A 20886-nucleotide genomic window follows, 5' to 3' on the forward strand; every position below is an offset into this window, starting at 1 on the left:
GACACCACCGATACAAGACAAAGCACCGGACTTGATTTAGATTAGAACTAGTTAGTAGGACTTAGATTAGGAAATTAGCTATTTAGGAACCTGCAGCGAATAACATCCTTGGCCTGCCCAATGTCAGGGGCACGCTCATCGGGATTAGCTCGATGAGCAAGACTTTAAAAAGTAGGTTTATAAACTACTGATACAACTGTGACGCTGCAGGCAGTAGAGTTTAGTTAAGCGTAGGTCATATAAAGTTAAAATTAATAATAATAAATAAATTAGCTGCCCATTGTTATCTAGTTATAGCTGTAGCTCACTAATTAATTAAATTTGTATCTAGCTGCAATTAATGTTGGATAAAATTAGGACCCACTAATCATTTAAGGAATTGGGTTAAGATTGTATAATTCTTATAAATTTGCAATAAAGATTTTTTTTTAAAAAAAAGGACTCTTGTTACGATCCTATAGCTCTGTACTCTACTCCTCGAGACAGGATCACAATGTAAGAGGCTTTATAATAATTATAAATTCTAATTCAAGAAAATAAGTAAGGGGCCATTTATAACAAGGAACGTCACACAGTGATGAGTTTTTGTTTGTAGGCTAGCTGAAGACTGGATGAGCAGGAGTGTAAAAAACAGAACAGGGAGCATGGAGTGGGAGAACTAGTGGTGAATATAATGAAAATGAAGCGGAAAAACATGTAGCCACACAAACGGTTGGTAGATGGGCCAACAAAATTTTATTCTGGCTTTTAGGTGATAGTAAAAAACCGAGATATCAGTCTAATGGAAGGTGGGCGGACGGCCTAATGGAAGGTGGGCAGACAGCATTAGAAAACATTTAGTAGCGGCATGAAAGTGTATTAGCGGAGACTGACACGCATGAAAAATCGATAGAAGGACATAATCGAGCAGTGGATGTCAAATGGTTGAAGATTATAATGATGATGATGTTGATGGTATGCTATCCTAAGACTTATTATTGCCTTATTAGTCAAGTATTTGATGACAATGCATTAGATAGTAGACAAAAGCAAGGCAATAGTAATGCGCAATCTTGTCGAGAAAAATTATCGTGAAGTAATCTAACACAATGCGACAATTCACAACAGGATTTGAAGTCGTGTATTAGGAAACGATTGTTCTTGAACACTATTCCGTTTACTTCTTTATTCTGACTATCCAGTCGTGGTCTTCAACTTAACTAAATACAAAACTCATCAACTGCTCCTACGACTTCTGTGTTAATTTATACTATTTTATTTTCGGTTTGTTGATTACGTATTATATTTGTCTTCTCGTAAATGATTGTCTGGCCTGCTTTCAAACTTGCTGTGTTAATTTCTACCATTCTTTGTTGGCGATGGAGGCAAACAGTTAAATTTCACATGAAAATCGAAAATGGCTCAAACTGTCCAAGTAATGCTTAATTTTTCCATTTTAAACTTCCTTTATGGCTCGTGAGAGACTGTTTAGTGATATGGATTCTATTTGATAGCATTCTATCCAGAGCTTAGTTTCCCACTAGTTTCATGGAGTCTAGTACAAGCTTTATTAGTGACACATATATTCTACAGTATACCAACAAAAGCTGTGACAATATTTTGTTTCTCGTGAACTTTTGTTGAAACTGAGTGCAAAGCTTTTTCAAAATTTATGTGCCAGGGTTTGTGAGAGAGAAAATCTATACTGGCCCCATTTAATATTAGATTCTTGTATTTAGGTGGACCAGGAAAGTGTTGAAGTCTTCCAGCTAACTCTTTAGACTACCGTTCCACATTACTGTTTATGCGAACTGGGCTACTAAAGGACTAGAGTGTAATCTGTACATAGAATATACGTCGTGACATGAAATCTCTATAGTATGCTGAGCTATAATCATTTCTTTGAAACAGGAAGTTGGCCCGCAAAGTACCGTGAAACTACGCTCAATACTATACAGATCTGTTGCGAAACTCGCAAAAGGGAATGGGGAGTTGTAAGTGACAACACCTTTTATATCAGCCGACCTGTTGTTAGAAGTAAGCTGAATGATGAATCGTCTGACCATGTCATCGTAGGACTGCAACGTTTTCCTTCTCGCTAACTCTTTATTGATTGTGATGGCAAGTTCGGGATAGCCAGTCATTCATTTCTGAAGTTCACCTCTAATACAGGAATTGAGTGTTAAAGACCCAGAGTGAATTCTGAAGTCACTTTTGCCGTTTCTAGTGTACGATTTTTCATTACGGTGTCTGCCCCGATAGCAGCGTGACGGACTGCCGTCCTAAGGGGCCCCGGTTCGATTCCCTGCTGGATCTGGGATTTTCTCCACTCAGGGACGGGTGTTGCGTCGTCTTCATCATCATTTCATCCCCATCCGGCGCGCAGGTCGCCCAATGTGGCGTCGAATGTAATAAGACCTGCACCAAGGCGGCCGGACCTCCAGGCCAATGACGCCAAAGGCTCATTTCCATTTGTATCACAGTTCTCTTTCGGTAACATACGGGTTGGCTTTTGTTCATGATTAATCTGTGAGTCTATTTTATCAATACACTATGTGATCAAAAATATCCGTACACCTGACTGAAAATGACTTACAAGTTCGTGGCGCCCTTTATCAGTAATGCTGGAATTCAATATGATGTAGGCCCACCATTAGCCTTGATGACAGCTTCCACTCTCACAGGGATACGTTCAGTCAGGTGGTGGAATATCTCTTGGGGAATCGCAGCCCATTCTTCACGGAGTGCTGCGCTGAGGAGAGGTATCGATGTCGGTCGCCGGCCGCGGTGGTCTAGCGGTTCTAGGCGCTCTGTCCGGAACCGCGCGACTGCTACGGTCGCAGGTTCGAATCCTGCCTCGGGCATGGATGTGTGTGATGTCCTTAGGTTAGTTAGGTTTAAGTAGTTCTAAGTTCTAGGGGACTGATGACCACAGATGTTAAGTCCCATAGTGCTCAGAGCCATTTGAACCATTTTTTTGATGTCGGTCGGCGAGGCGTGGCACAAAGTCGGCGTTCAAAAAAAATGGCTCTGAGCACTATGGGACTTAACTTCTGAGGTCATCAGTCCCCTAGAACTTAGAACTATTTAAACCTAACTAACCTAAGGACATCACACACATCCATGCTCGAGGCAGGATTCGAACCTGCGACCGTAGCGGTCGCGCGCTTCCAGACTGTTGCGCCTAGAACCGCCCGGCCACTCAGGCCGGCAAAGTCGGCGTTCCAAAACATCCGAAAGGTGTTCTATAGGATTCGGGTTAGGACTCTGCAAGCCAGTCCATTACAGGGAAGTTATTGTCGTGCAACCACTCCACCACAGGTCGTGCATTATGGACAGGTGCTCGATCGTGTTGAAAGATGCAATCACCATCCCCGAATTGCTCTTCAACAGTGGGAAGCAAGAAGGTGCTTAAAACATCAATGTAGGCCTGTGCTGTCATAGTGCCACGCAAAACAACGAAGGGTGCTAGCCCCCTCTATGAAAAACACGACAACACCATAACACCACTTCCTCCGAATTTTATTATTGGCACTACACACGCTGGTAGATGACGTTCTCCGGGCATTCGCCGTACCAACACCCTGCCATCGGATCGCCACATTGTGTGCCGTGATTCGTCACTCCACACAACGTTTTCCCACTGTACAATCATCGAATGTTTGCGCTCCTTACACCAAGCGAGGCGTCGTTTGGCATTTACCGGCGTGGTGTGAGGCTTATGGGCAGCCGCTCAACCATGAATCCAAGTTTTCTCACCTCCCACCTAATTGTCATAGTACTTGCAGCGGATCCTGATGCAGTTCGGAATTCTTGTGTGATGGTCTGGATAGATATCTCTCTATATTACACATTACGAATCTCTTCAACTGTTGGTGGTCTCTGTCAGTCAACAGAGGAGGTCGACCTGTACGCTTTTGTGTTGTACTTGTCCCTTCACGTTTCCACTTCACTATCACATCGGAAACAGTGGTCCTAGGGATGTTTAGGAGAGTGGAAATCTCGCGTACAGACGTATGACAAAGTGACACCCAATCACTTGACCACGTTCGAAGTCCGTGAGTTCCGCGGAGCGCCCCATTCTGCTGTCTCGCGGTATCTAATGACTACTGAGGACGCTGATATGGAGTACCTGGCAGTAAGTGGCAGCACAATGCACCTAATATGGAAAACGTATGTTTTTGGGGGTGTCCGAATACTTTTGATCAAATAGTGTATGAAGGCCATTTGGAAGCCTCAATCTTGGATGCAGCTCGTAATTTTCAAATGGAAAAGGGGTCATACCAAACAGAGAATTACAAAAGAAAAACCGTGTTGCCATTCATTTGAGCACAGCTCCATTCACTCTGGAGTTTCGCCGAATAATGCACAGAGCAAGACTGATACTGATGATAACACATAAAGGCTACACGTCGGGCTCGCAAGTTGTCGAGCACATTGTAAGGTTGTTGTTAGCCGTTTCACTCATTCCTCAGGGAATGAGCATATAACGGAACAACTGTACTAAACACATTATATAATAAATTTTAAAAATATTTTTCGATGCAGTTGTAGATAGGTTAATATCGATATGGGTGTGTGAAATCTAGATGCTTTTAAAACTTATGAAATGAACAATTTTATATGTGTAATACTTTCAAAAGAGAATAAGAAAGTCGTTTTTATAATTGTAAATGACTGCACTAAAAATGAGTAATTCAGATTTAAATATGTTTGCTGAGAGACAAGAAGTTTGACTGGATAGTTCGCCATGGAGCGCTTGGCGGTGACGTGCGCAGCAGTTGCGAGAAGAACAAACTAGTGTCTCTTTGAAGTGTGCGGAAGCGTAGTCAGTGGCTGCAGATGTAACAATTAACACTACAGGGAACTGTGCTTCAGAACATTTCTAAAGTTGTGTAGTGTTAATTTGCACTCTAGTAAGTCGTCTCTGAAATTCACAGTAAAAAGATGCACGTTTGCCGCTGTAGCAACGTCTCTATACAGCGTCATGTTCGATGTTTGAGAATTTGGTCAGAGACGTGAACCAGCTGTGAAAGATGTTGGCTACTGTTTTCTGGACGATGCAGCTACGACAAGGCAACACTTTTATATTGTTTATTAGAAGTAAGAATCAGTGGCGCAAAAGTCATCATAGTGCAAATGTTAAACTGGAGATAGTTGGAACATTACAGTTAATGGAAATGGACGGGAGACCCCAGACGGGGCAGGTCCGGCCGCCTTGGTTCAGGACTTAATACGGTCGACGCCACATTGGGCGGCCTGCGCGCTGGATTGGGGATGAAATGATGATGAAGACAAAAAAACACCCAGTTCCTGAGCGGAGAAAAGCCCCAACACAGCCGGGAATCGAACCCGGGCCCCTTAGGACGGCAGTCCGTCACGCTGACCATTCAGCTATCTTTTTTTATTTTTTATTTTTTGTTTTCGTTTTCTTTTTTTTAATTTTTAGAAAGCCTCTTAGGAAAAATGGATCTAAAAAAATACCTAAGTGCCACCGCCACAAAAAAATCTGGTCCACTTCAGGCGTTGGCTCCTGACTAAACCTACCCCAGAGAGCTGCCTATATACCAGGGGAAATATGGGAAATCAAGGTTAGGGCTATCCTTACAAACAAAACAAAATCTTCCTTTTTCTGAATTTTATTTTTATTTTCATTGTCTTTGTTTATTTTTTGTTTAGTTTTGTGATGTAATTGATCAGAGGCCTTCTGCGCCCCGCTGGTAATATGTTGAGTCACGTCTTCTCGAAATTAATGTGTTCCGTTCAATTGTTCAGAAATGTTCATTGGTTCAATTATCGGGGCGGACGTTATAGTTAATTATTCTAATTGACTTAAATTTCATTTAACCTTCAGACAAGTCATGATCCTAGTTCTTTTGCCATGTACGTATTGTGATTAACAGTTTTTCAGCCGGCCGGTGTGGCCGAGCTGTTCTAGGCACTTCAGTCCGGAACCGTGCTGCTGCTACGGTCACAGGTTCGAATCCTGCCTCAGGCATGGATGTGTGTGATGTCCGTAGGTTAGTTAGGTTTAAGTAGTTCTAAGTGTAGGGGACTGATGACCTCAGATGTTAAGTCCCATAGTGCTCAGAGCCATTTGAACCAGTTTGTTTCAAAAGTAATTTTATGAAATGTAAAACCTTTGCTTATTTAGAATGTCGTATTTCATTGTCCATTCCTTTAAACTGAATGGATGATTGATACACGTGCAGTAGTCACCTTTGTTTTCGCACTTAATGATGTAAATTACTTCTGAATGTTATATTTCTGAAGAGTACACTTGCCGTAATGCTTAAAGTAAATATGGCTGCCTAAGCGTGACATCAGGAATAGTACCGCTTGCTTCCATCGTGAAATTTGAATACAAATTACATTACTGAAATTTACTATTAATTCACAGCATATTTCTGAATTGATAAAGTAAATTAAAGTGCGCGTCATTTATGTTGGCGGCCGAGTTTAGGTTCGTTCTGCGCATCTGACGTCACAAAACACAATCAGCCAATGAACAGAGAACGACGTTGCCAGATCTCGACTGCAGTGCAGAGCACGGACGAGTGTCTTCAGTTTTAGAAACGTTCAATCATAAATAAAGTAATAGAACAAAAGCAATGTCTTGATAGCAGACTTTCTTTTAGAAAGTTTGGAAAAAGCATTCTTTATACCAATTGCTTCATATTCTATTAATTAATTAAATCAAACAAGCAATAAGACTCCTAATTCAGGCGATACCAAGTAAAGGTGTTTGTATCAATCTCACGAACCGCTTTTTCGTAATAAAGAACAGCGGTAATTGTTTATTTCCTATTGTACTTCGACGAAGTGTGAGTAATTCATAGTCATACCAACAGTGCATAGTCATACCAACAGTGTTTGTCAGTATTTTGCATGACGTGTTAAAGTCCTGATGAAGTTACATTGTGAGACGAGCTGCGTTAGCGTAATGGTGAAGGTGTTGAGTACAAACCTTGTGCAGTGCTTAATATTTTCTTTATTTAAAAACAATATCGAAGTGTCTTACTTCACGAATTTTATTCGTTTGAATGCAATTTTTTTGAAATTTCTAGTGCTTTGTCTCTTCATTTATCCTTTCGCTGCTGCAGACACGTGCTCACCGCATTCCGCGCTGTGCTCGAATTTGTCATCACTGCACTGCTCGCCTGTGCAGACACATGGTGTTCCCACTGCCTTGACACACTTATCATTCGATTTCACAAAAACTATTTGGCCCAAAAATTTGATTTTTACACATCTTCTTGACTGATACCTTCCCCCATAAATGACTTAATTTTGTTTCGATGTTCAACGCAGTTTTTGTGCAGCATTAAATGTAGTAAACCATTGCACGAAATTTTGAAGAGTTTGCGGAGGTAAAAGTCCATAACGTATACTTTCCGTATGGTCGATTTTAGTTGCCACAGTGTTGAGAATGAAATGTGGACAAGATACCTAAATTTCATATAAAATTTACTGTGTGACAATATCTCATTTAATTTAAGTACCACATAGGTGTCGTATGTAATACTGAGAAATATTCCGTCTTTCGCGACTGTAATAAGAGTTTTATTTACTGTATAACAATATCTCATTTAATTGAGAAATATTCCATCTTTCGCGACTGTAACAAAAGTTTTATGTATACTGGGCACGTTTGGCTTTATTTTAAAGCACTTCAATCAATGAAAGGTATGGCACATACACAATGGTACTCATGTTCTCTTTCTTGTTTTTGTTCCACAGTCGCAGTTTTACCATTGGTATTGAAATATATTCCTCTTCTGCAACTCTAATAAGCGACTTATTTAGACCAGACGCGTTTCTCTCTTTTGAAGCATCGTCAGTGGACAGTATTTTGTCTCCACCATTGCCAAGTCACCTTTCGTAGTTTTGTGCTGCGGTAACACAATATTCAACGTCTGTGTCGGCTGATCAGTGTTTTAGCAAATAAATGCTGTTTGTGTGTGCCACACACAAAAATTATATTTGACATAGCTCAGAGCACTTCACTGATAGACGGTATATTCAAGTCCTAATGTTTTTGTAAGTCCACAGTTTTGTGTAATGTATTTTGTCTACTTCCTTTTGATTGATTGAAGTGCTTTAAAATAAAGCCAAACGTGCCCAGTGTAAATAAAACTTTTGTTACAGTCGCGAAAGATGGAATATTTCTCAATTAAATGAGATATTGTTATACAGTAAATTTTATATGAAATTTAGGTATCTTGTTGACATTTCATTCTCAACATTGTGGCAACTAAAATCGACCATACGCAAAGTATACGCTATGGACTTTTACCCCTGCAAACTCTTCAAAATTTCGTGCAAAGGTTTACTATATTTAATGCTGCGCAATAAATGCGTTGAACATCGAAACAAAATTAAGTCATTTATGGGGGGGAAGGTATCAGTCAAGAAGATGTGTAAAAATCAAATTTTTGGGCCAAATAGTTTTTGTGGAATCGAATGATAGGAGTGTGAAAGCAGTGGGAATACCATGTGTCTGCACAGGCGAGCAGTGCACTGACGACAAAATCGCGAACAGCGCGGAATGCAGGGAGCACGTCTTTGTAGCAGCAAAAGGGTTAATGCGGCCGTGGTGGCTTTACTTCATGAACTGCGCGCTCCCCCCTAAAGGTAAGCTTGCGAACTATGCTATACTATGGCGCTGCTTCTCTTGACGCGTGCGTCGTGTGCAACTGGCAACGCAGCAACCTCCCGCGTCTGGGCGGGCATGCGCGAGCCGACAAGTTAAAAGAATTGAACTATAGTTCCTTCACAGCTCCTTCCGAAAAAACTAATTTGTATTTATTTTAAAGGGTTAAATAAGATGAGTTATAAACGTCTCCAATCCCATGCCTGCATAGAAGGATAGTTGAACTGGCGGACATAATCACGACGTCGAACTGATATCAAAGGTAGGCGGCGATCGATGGAGCAGCCGTTTTTGCACTTATCGGCCGAAGATGCGGAGCGATGCCTCACGTAGCTCAGCATAAAGCTTGTGACCCTATTTGGGGTATTTGAACGACATTAATAGACGAAACAAGCAAAATATAAGACCAGCTGGTGGTAAATTAGGTGACTGATATTTAAGTGACTGAAACATAGGAATCTTGATACGGTTGTACGCAATTTATCACAAGATTAAAGTGCAAATTGAAATAATGTGGGATAGTGAGGGTTTGGTCACAAGCACAAGAATCCGAAATACACTCTCTGAAGTAAGTAAGATTTCTAGTCGACGCCGAATACACAATTGCTTTCACATGTCCCCACAGATAGAAATTTAATTGACATAAATCCGGGGAACGCGGTAGCCACTCAGTCCGACCTCTGACTTATTCATCTCCTGGGAATGTGGATACCCAGGCATTAATCATGTACGGCTTACCCCAGTTTTCTGCGAGTTGCGGCCAGCACTGAGCTGTGACTGGACTCGACTCGCATTCGGGAGGACGATGGTTCAAATTCGCCTCCGACCATCCAGATTTGGATTTTTCCTGATTTCTCTAAATTTGTTCAGAAAGTGCTGGGGTGAGTCCTTTGAAAGGTCGGCATCGATTTCCTGCCGTATATTTGAAAAAAATCAGAGCTTGTGCTGTCTCTAGTGACTCCAACATCGACGGGACGTTAAATCCTAATCTTCCTTCCTTTCTTTTGAACCATGCCAGAACAGCGATTGATGTGGCCATTGTCGTTCGTCCAGCATTCGGTTTGTCTGTGACAGACCCAGTTTCACCGAATTTCGCGAGAAGTTTCACCACAGTGGTTAGTGGGCAGTCGGTCTGGTGTCTTGAAATGCACTGCGATTACTTGGATGCTCAGCTCTCCTGGTGTTAGGACGTAGTCAAGGCATTTGGCTTGTGTTAAAGCCATTGGCGTACGCATCACCTATAAGGAAGCAACACCAGTCAGAACTCGAGAATGAAGCTACGCTCAGATGAAAGGCCCTGTTTTTTTTCTTTCTTGTAATTCTCTCTGTCTGTTGATATGTCACGCGACTCCTTTCCATTTTAGAATCACAAATTTCATCCACTGTGGTAGCTTCCAAAATGATCGCCATTTTGGTAATATAGCGTCACAGGTTTTCCCTCTCTCCGATCTGATACAACTTGACAGTAAATTTTTGTTTATCCACTTGCTTTGGTTTTTAGAAGTGTGGTTCCACAATTATGTATGTAGATGTATCGTCGATGTAATTTGCACACTTAATTGACACTGAAGACCCAGTATTGCGTGTATTTTCTCACCACAGTGAAAGAACTACGAGTGTCAATCACGATGCTCTAATAATAATAACAATAATAATAATGATGATATGAACAACGCACCAGGTGATGACTCACTAACTGTCAGTATATGGAAGAACTTAGGAAACAAGGTTACTGATAAGCTAACGGAAATAATCCGTAACGCGTGGGAAAATGAGTAACTTCCATGTGGGTGATCCTCCGCACTAATTCAACTACTTCATAAGAGAGATGACAGAATGCACATTTTCATCGTGGCATCTCTGCTACCCTAAGAGCCTACAAGATTCTTTCGAATACGCTTCAGACTAGTACAGGAAAACAGATGAACTCACAGCTGGATGAGACCCAAGGATGGTCAGGAAAAGACGTTCATGTCCCGAACATACCCTGACTCTTGAAAGTGTTCTATTTTACTTGAGTCGTAGAAGTAATAAATTCATAACGACCTTCGTAGATTTCAAAAAGGCTCGTGATTAATGCGATATTGCAGTGCCTGCATGCATGTTCGCAGGAACACATCCTCCTAACAGCACAGACACTGCACTATCATATTTATCCGCCGATACCGAGCAGCAACTTACAGTTAAAGTGTGCTCCACTGTGCGAGAATTATATAAAGTGTGTACGAAAAGAGGTTGTGACGCAGGAACGACGACAAATGGAGGTTTGGGTCTGGCCGTGAGTCGCACACGCATAGGCAAGGCGGTTAAGGCGATCGCTCACGTAAAGCGGGAAATACGGGTTCGAGTCCCGCACAAATTTTCACTGTCGCCATTCCCTTGTAAAGCGGTTGTTTGTATTTGTTGCTGCGAATACATTTCGTATAATGTTTATGATTCAATTGACAGACAAACTCTTCTTAAAGAATCTGGCTTCGATAACAAAATAATGGCTGTTATCCGACGGACTTGTGCTGATACCAATTTCAAAGTAAAGTTTCTGGGAGAGATTTCAGATGCTTTTCATATCAGGTCGATAGTAAGGCAAGGAGATGAACTGTCGCCTGTTTTTCAACTGTGTACTCCAGAAAGTGATCCGCGAGTGACGAAAAGCAATGAGTGATAAAGGAGTTGAAAATTAAGTCAGGCTTGGCAATACAAAAATGAATCCGACAGCTGAGCGCCTTGCCTTTGCCGATGTCCTCGCAGTTTTTTCTGTTCGCTAGACACAGCTGCAGTTCAAATTAGTGAACTTAACATATAAGCAACAAAGGCAGCGCTCCAGATCGCCTTCGAGAAAACACGATTTATTACAAACACCAAGTCTCCGCCCTCACCTTTAGTGTCAGAAAAAGGGCAAATCAAACGGACGGTAAGTTTAGATATCTAGGAGAGTGTATAGAGCCGAACTCCTCTGAGAAAGAAGCCTTTGAATCATGCACCAGAGAAATGGAAACAGCGTGTCAACTAACCATAAGTGTCTACGAAAAGAAGTCAGTTTCATTTAATTCCAAGACACGACATTACTGCACAGTAATACGACTGAAGACTCTGTATGCCGCAGAATGCCTTGATATGAATGGAAAAGGTCTGATCGAAAAATTGCAAATAAGAGAAAGACTGATCTTAAGGAAATCCCTAGACCGGTCAAAGAAAATGGTGACTTCAGAAGACACACAACCATGAAGCGTACACGTATGTAGGGAAAGTCACAGAGACCATTGTTCTGAGGAGGACTGTTTTCTGAAGCCACGTGGGCCGTATGAGTCCTACAAGGTTGAGCAATCGGAACTTCAGTTACCGTACTTTGTGATTCACTGAGGTATAAAAAGGCCTGCAAGAAGTGGATATAACATTGAAGGATATCCATAATGGCATTCATATCAAGAATAAACTCAAAGAGCACTTTGGTTTCCAAGAAAAGTAAAACTAAAAACTAACAATACATGAACTTCAGGGACAAAAAAATACTGGGCTAAAGTTAAAGCACAGGCGCAAGGAAAAGGAAAAGTTCAATTGAAATAACGTGATCCGGAGATGGTCAATACGAAAAGAAGACGAATGTGAACCGTCAACAAAAATCAATTGAAGATGGCCTAACAGTAGTTAGACACTAGTAATAGCAACAAATATCTTATAAAGCGATTGGCTGAAAGTATTTGCTACTACAACTAGCTTAAAATTTAGTATTCAGAAACGTACAGCGTGGATAAACTCTCTGTCATAATTAAAATTAAAATTAAAATTAAAATTAAAATTAAAATTAAAATTAAATACTTAGTAAAATTTCAAATCAGAGTTACGCTATCTTGAGCCTGTCAAAGCTGGCCTAAAAATAACATGAAGTAAGCCTAATGTACTCAATGCAGAGGTTAACTATAAAGTTGAAGGTCACGTGATGGAGAAACTACACGGCTTCCAGTACCTGGGGGATAACATAACAGGCAAACTGCAGACGAGCAAGAGCATAACAAGCAGGCCCTAAACAGTGCAGAAACTACAATAATTGCAAAGACAACGTATGAAAACAGTAATCTATCGAAAATCGTGAAATCGCGACATCATACACAGTCTTCCAGAAACGATATGATCACTCTGGGTAACAGAACCTGTTTCCAGTTACACAAAGAAGAAAGAAGAATTTTGAGAGTGATCAGGACTACGGTAGACAACCACCGGTGATCTCACAGCATGAACATAAATAGAGGAGAAAATTCGGCGCAGTGAGAGAAGAAACTCATATTTTGAAGAATGAAGAAGTGCTGAACAAGACACTCGTAATCTTGAAGGATAGAAGTGAACCTAATGATTATAAAATGAAAGTTATGAAAATAATAGAATTTTCTCTGTATTCCAGCTTGGAGACTGTTACCGCTTCGTACATGATATACCATAAGTAACATTCGATTTTTCCGGCAACTAATTTGTCGTGGGGTGGAGTCAAGGATGGAACAACAATAAGAAATACCGGAAAATCACAGGACTTAGTATTTTGAAATAGTAGATTGGTGGGGTAGTAAACAGATTCATAAGCATATGAACGATGGCTGGATTCGGGTCGAATCCCTCTTTTGTCAGTTGTGTCTTGTTTTTCAACGTTAATTTGTTTAGCTTGTAGAAAACACGAAAACAAGAGAACAACAGCTCACAATTCTTAATAAGATTTTCTTCGGCCCTTGAAAGGATACAACAGTTACCATTTAGGAACTTGTCAAAGGGAGACGTTCATGAAACTGACCGAAAATGTCAATTTTCAGTTTATTTATTAATAGAATTCGTGGACGATAAGTTCCCAAAGATTCAATGATGAAATGGCATCCGAAGTGCCTAAAAAGTAATTAAATGTTTGATGCGGCCTACCTGCCACGCCCACCTTTTGAAGAAACACAACAGTATTTGCTCGGTGAACAACGATTCCACAGATTACTTTCAAGTAAACTGGCGCGGAATACATCTAGAAGGCTGCGAATCCTGAGTTTCTAAAAAAGTGTGCTTATGGCAAATCCTAGAATTAAAATGAGTCTCTAAATGCACTCATATGGAAACCATGCCCTAAAACCACGATTTCATTTGCTACAGTTGTCAGAATTGCAACTTACGATGCAGTTCTTGTATTTAACTATGGGAATGTAGGGAGTATGAAGGTATTGGAAAGAATGGGCTTTAGGATTGGAAATTTCATTCAAGACATCTTGAGAAAAGTACATTTACAGTGCCTATCTGCAGCTGAAAAGTCTGTTGAAAACCTGGAAAAGGAAAGAAGGCAGAAAACAAGAAACTAGAAGAGAAACCTTGAAGAGAAACAGGAACCTGAGTACAAATCTGGCGCCTTCTGAACGGGTGACATAAGGAAAAATGTTAGGCTGAACTTTAAATTGCATTTCCTGAAAATTATATTTTTTGAAGTTTATGTACCTTTTTCTCATAATCAATGAAGGATACAATTATGAAATTTTGTACACTTATTTCTACAAACCCAATACATGCTCCGACGCGATCTGTACACTGACAAGATTTTATGCAAGGATACTATCCCAAAAAAATTCGATCTCATAACAAAAAATCATTACCTTATAGAAACATCAGAGGGCGTCTACCAGTCATTGGTCATGGTTGTGGCATTATTCCTATTCAGTAAATTCGGAGTTCTGTTAAATAATTGTCGTGGATAAAGTCCCCTGAGAGTACACAAATAGTTACGAAACAATACGATGTTGTATGGTAGATTTTGTAGCGCCTCAAGCCAGTCAGGGTTGCCGAGGCACGATTCAGCCGAGATATCCGTTTATTTTCAATAAATTCATCGTGATGGCATCCCTAATTTTCATTTATTAGTGATAGTTGCCCGCATTCCTATTAGAACCCACCCTTGATCAGATTACAACACAATAGTGCTATCTATTGCGAAGGACACCATCAGAAAAACTGCAGCACAGGGGTCATAGTAGAAGTTCTAAGTGCTTATTCAATGATGGACTAGCCCCACCTTGACTCCCTCAATAACATGGTTATGCCCGGTGTATTCCTACGGCAGTGAGGTCACTGCTCACTGCCGAAGCATCTGACTAATTAACAATATTGGGAGCAAACCTAGAGACAGATGTTGCACGACCATCATTATTTACACACTCAGGTTCTCCTGGAATGATTCCATTGACAAAGGTTCGGCAGTTTCCACTCTAGTTTGTTGTTCCCCAGTTTGCACTCCGTTCCTATTGACCTTGTCCTCTTACTTTGTTAGACTTATTACGATCCAAGTACAACTTTCTGAATTCCTTCGACAGCTTCCCCAAGGCTGACGTGACAAGGACTCCAGACATTGAAATAATACTCTAGATCACTTCGTACAGTGTACTGTAAGATGTTTTATTAACAGACGCAGTACACGTTTTAAGCATTGTCTTTTCTGTATGTCATGACTACTGCTAATCTCACTTGTTAGTTCCATTTCACGTTGTTTCGTAGTGTTGCAAGTATTTAAACGATGCGACAGGTTGCAGACGTTTTATACTACTTCGGTAATCAGGCACTATCTTCTTCGTTATCTTACTTATGGGCACTGTCTGTTACTTTAGGAACGCTTCGGTTTAGTTCTCAAGTGAGAATACCGTCTGTCACGTTTTTACGACTGTATAGCAATGTACTACTAAAATCATCTATCGATGTGTATTTCCGGTAGACAGCAGCGTATTTAGAAGACTACCTGAAAATGCTGCTTTACCATTAACGATACTATCAAGTTTCCTGTGTTACTGCTTTTGTTGCTGTTGAACTTTCGACTTGTAGTACAGTGGGTTTTACGAGTCGAAAATTACATTAAATGAGCTCATATCTGAATTTTGAATGATATTCGTCAATTGCATCACATCGTACAAGAGCGGGATGAGTTTCCTCGAATTTTGTTCCCTGAACCATTGTTGATTTGTTGAGAAAAGCCTCTTTACTTCGAGGAATGTAATTAAAACTATAAATGGGGTTTAGGACAATGCAAGAGACGGATGTTACTGCTGACAATCTATAACAACGCACAGCCATTCCTTTAAAGTTCTGAAAAATATTAATTATCAGTACCCATTTTTGATGATAAATGGAAATTTTGAGCTCTCAAAAATTCTCAACAAATGCGAATTAGGAAAATAGCAAGAAACCCAGCGTATGTAGTGTGAAATGTAATAGGAACTCAGTCGGCGCAAGGCGCCTGACTCACTTTGAATAGCTCAGATGTTTTCCGATATCTTAGTTATAATTGTATTGTTATGATACATCATGAGAGAAATTTGTTTTGTAAGTTAGAGAGGGAAGGGCGGTGCTGTACTACATAACTTTTAAGCTCGGGAGTCTTGGAAAGCCTCGGTTTCCAAGGAACTGCGGTTGGTTTAGAAAGCCTCGTTTCTGTGTATACGTGGCTAGATGCCAGATACATTAAGCCCCTGGATCTGCTTATCGACACAGAGACTAGCTACACTAACGAAACGCGAAAAATATTTCCACCAGTATGTAGCGAATTTAGTGCATCGTTTGCTTGGAATATAAAAACGACGAAGATGTTAAACTTTGCGATTGATATAAACTGTTTCCTTCGCTTAAGTTAAGGAATATCGTGGAAAATATTCTTCTGTATCGAGACGGCCCAGTCACTAGTATGTAGCTAGATGGCCCAGTGGACTCGCATCTATGAGCAGCGGGGTTCAAATTCTGGTGCCTCCATGCACAATGCTCCTTATTAGAGTAGATGCACCAAATAGCTGCTTGTAATAAGTAGTCATTATTTACGACAAACTGTTTCGGATTTATCGCCATTTTCAAGTACGTCTAGATTGATGTGACGTCCATATTACGTCGTTAGAGGACTGTCACTGCTTTAATGAGATTGTAAATGACGTGTATACGTCGAAAATAAAATGTTAATTACAATGTGACAGTATTTCTAGAATGAGATTTTCACTCTGCAGCGGATTGTGCGCTAATATGAAACTTCCTGGCAGATTATAACTGTTTGCCGGACCGAGACTCGAACTCGGGGCCTTTGCCTTTCGCGGGAAAGTGCTCTACCATCTTTTTTTTTTCTTTTTGTTCGTGTTTGATCGTTGTGTTTGGTCGTTGCGGATGTCACATGACATCCAGTCAAGTTCGTTTATTGATCCTTGGACTCAGTATTTTTTTTATTACAGAGGCTAAACAGCTCTCTGACCGAACACGCTGAGCTACCGTGCCGGCGTCCATTTGAGATACCCAAGCACGACTTACGCCCCGTCCTCACAGCTTCACTTCTGCCAGTACCTCGTCTCCTACCTTCCAAAGCTTCACAGGAGAGCTTCTGTAAAGTTTGGAAGGTAGGAGACAAGCTACGGGCAGAAGTGAAGCTGTGAGGACGGGGCGTGAGTCGTGCTTGGGTAGCTCAGATGGTAGAGCACTTGCCCGCGAAAGGCAAAGGTCCTGAGTACTGACATCATTTTCTATCTTATTAAAACAGTGACAGTTATAAAACAGTCTATTAACGACGTAATATGCACATCATATTCGAGCTTGTGCTCCTTCTCATTTCTCAACAGCCCTGACTATCATATGACGAGAGTTTTGTCACTGCACCATTGAGTTTCCCAGGGCTTTAATAATAACAATATGTTTATGAAATATTTAATAATAATAATAATTTGTTTGTTTTAGTTCTTGGTACATCACTCTAGGTTAATTTGTAAAAACGGCAGTTTCGAAAAATACATCATTTGAAAAGCATTTGTCGGAAAAGGTCAAAGTCAAAGATTTCCATTACTTTCCCTCTTTGATATTTACTTTAGGTTCTGATGCTACCTATTGTTTCATTACTGACTGATTATGAAAATGGATTTCTTGAAATAAGGGTCCAACTTTTTGCTGTATACCACAGACCCGATGAAGCCGTTTTGCTTCATACCTTGTGCAGGCAGTACCTCTCTCTCCATTTGTAAGTTCCTCTGAGTGCAATGTCATCTGAAGACATTAAGAGACTTTAAATAAATTTTGCAGTTCATTGACCTATAATGTGCATGAAATCTAACTATAGCGGCTTCAGACCGAATGATCAGGGAATGACTTACGTTACTTATTTAACAACAAACACTTCTCAAGCAAGACAGTTACTGTCTTTAAGCACAGGAGCTGAAGAGGGGAGGCGTGAGGCACGTGGAGGAAAAGACTAACGAACTATTCTCCATGAAAAATGACATTTATTAAAATTGGGGTAACCTGTCCTCAAGTTTTGGTACTCATTTAACAACTCAAAATCATCCTTACATTATGGTTTCTTACTGTGGTTGATTTCTTAACAAAGTTTCTAGGCATTATTCTATCAGCGAAAGGATGTTTCATTGGAAGGGTTGAACACGGCTGCTCTGGTAAACACAGTAGAACTCAGACCCTCTCCCCTGCTTGGAAGTCACAAAAAAATAAATTCACCAACCAAACCAAAACCTAATAACTCCTGTGAATTGACGTAAGTCCGTTGTAGAATTGTGGAACATGTTTTATGCTCATGTATTATGACGTATTTGGAGAACGAAAATCTCTATAAAAAATCAACATGGATTCCACAAGCAGAGATCTTGCGAAACTCAGCTCGCTCTGTTCCTTCATGAATAGCTATACGAGATTGGAATAATAGAGAATTCTGAAGGTGGTTCGATGAACCCTCTGACAGGCACTTAAATGTGATTTGTAGAGAATCTTTTTAGATATAGATGTGGATGAGATCCAGAGCGCTGTAAAAATCTGCACTCAGGTTGATGAAGTGTTCCTCGACTTCAAGAAGGCTTATGCTCTTTAAATTTTGAATCGCAAAAGCAAGAAGCAAAAGCAATAAGAAAATGTGTTACACACGAAGTTTTACCAGCAGTTTGCTAACATGGAGAATATAAGATAAGAAAAGAGATGATAGATTCCTACAAAAACCAAATAGAACACAAAAATTATTGTACAAAACGACTAGAGGATATAAATAAATTGGTTGAAAAATGAATGGAAAATATGAGAGAAACTGTTGGTATTGATTTTGATGCAATAAACAGAAGAAACTGTTATCTAATGTTGGTTCTAAAACAGTCGATCAGGAATTAAGACCAACTTTTGTTGTTTTAAGATTGCTTGATGATGAATGTGATTATACTATGTCCTTAGAACACAAAGGAAAAATTTACAAGAAGAGTTGCACATTATACAAGATAGACATCTGAATTGTGAAGAAATGTTAAGACTTAATTATGTTCCTAATTCAGTAAATTTATACCAAAGAATGAAAGAAGCTTTAAGAACTGTTTGTCAACAACATTATTTTAATATTATAGATGACTATACACAAGAACAATTCATTATTGGTATAACAAATCTTTATCAGATTGAATAAATGCAAGTTGTTTTTATAGTATTCATAAAAGCATACAAATTTCTTTTCCTTTGAAATTGAACAATTAATTCACACTTTCATCAAGTAATTGATTTATGAAATTAGATATATCATCATCTGGATAACATATGGCCAGAAACAATGAAAGTGGAAGTTTTTCCATTCATAGTGTGGCCATTTATGTAGAAAAATTTTTATTAATGGAGATATTGTTTGCTGCTAAGCTCCGGCGAATTATCGGGTCTAAAAATTATATAGAATTGAAGTGTACCCATCAGTTACACTTACATACAGACAAAAATTGGTCTAATTTTTATAATATAACATTACTTTTCTTTGCCTGAATTATCATGTGCTAACCATTTAACATAAACTTTATCTCCTTTTGTTTTCAATACTTTTTCAACAAGATATAGATCAGGATATTTTGTTTTATATAATTCGTGTGTATAAAAATGTCCTTCGATATGTCTCAATTTGTATGTGATCGGATTAGAACGAATAACATCTTCAATTTAAAAAATTTCTGTTGACCAATTTTCTGTTTATCTTTTTTCAAAAAGTCCTTTAGGTTTACTGCTTCTAAGTTTATCTTCTTTTTTAAATTTCACTTATTCACTAGACACAATAGTAGTGGTTTTATAATTATTTATTAATTAATATTGGTTACATTTTTATTGTTGAATGTTTTGTGTTATTGTATTCATCAAATAATTTCGAAACTATGTCAACACATTTATAACTTCCTTGAAGACTAAATATCTTCCACATCATTTCTTTCTGTGTTCTATTAATGTGTCCAACAATTGCTTTTAATTCACTAAATGTCGACTAATGTTTGATGTTAAATTTTTTCTTCAATTCTTTAAAATCTTTATTATAAATTTCTCTCCCATTATCTGTTTGTAAATTTTTTGGTGATCTGGTTTTAAATATGTTTTCGAAAGAATCAACGACATTCTTACCTGTTCTATCTTCTAATGGAATAGTACAAGCAAAATTTTGAAAAAAACATCTATATCAGTTAATAAATACTGAAATCCTTTATTTTTGAAATTCCCTTTAATTTTTTCACAGTCCATTTCAACTAAATCAGCTTGCCATAAATCTCCTATACCAAGTGAAACAATATTCCTTCTTTTAAAATTTTTTGTTGTTGGTTTATATAATACATTAATTATTGCTTCACGAATATTTAGCTCTTCACCTACAAAATTTTTTTAACGATTTTTTCTTTTTTCTTTTACCTACTGTACAAAGACGTTCAATCCCCTGTCTTCCATTTTTAGTTATTACTCTATGAGGATTGTGATTCAGTAAACATCTTACACTTCAAACAGTAGATGTAATTATGATGATCCATTTCCATAGAATAAAATTTTTTAAATTTTTAATTTTATTTTAAAGACTCAGTACTTCTATATCTGTACCAACCTTCACATCTAAACTATTAATTTTTGAATCTAATAACAGAAGTTTTCTTTCTGGCAAATCTTTTTTTATCTATTGTATGATGAAGACTTGTTTTCATGTAATTTATTTCTTTATTATGATGTTCCATGATACAATTTCTTTTCTATAAACCTGTGAAAATCTTGCTCTTTTCAGGTTCTGTAACAACATTTGATAACTCATTCTGTGAATATTATTTATTTACTATGTCTTTTGCATCTATTTGATCATATACATTAACAGTTCTTCTTCCTTTAAACCCAAATTAACCCGAAGCTACTTTAAAAGTAACGTTTAATTCTTTCTGAAATTGTTTGATTACATTAATTATTTTTGAGTCTGCTGATTACATTTTTGAAATTAATTTATCATAAATTTTTGGATC

This window comes from Schistocerca nitens, chromosome 3 (genome assembly GCF_023898315.1).
Source record: "Schistocerca nitens isolate TAMUIC-IGC-003100 chromosome 3, iqSchNite1.1, whole genome shotgun sequence".
NCBI lineage: Eukaryota > Metazoa > Arthropoda > Insecta > Orthoptera > Acrididae > Schistocerca > Schistocerca nitens.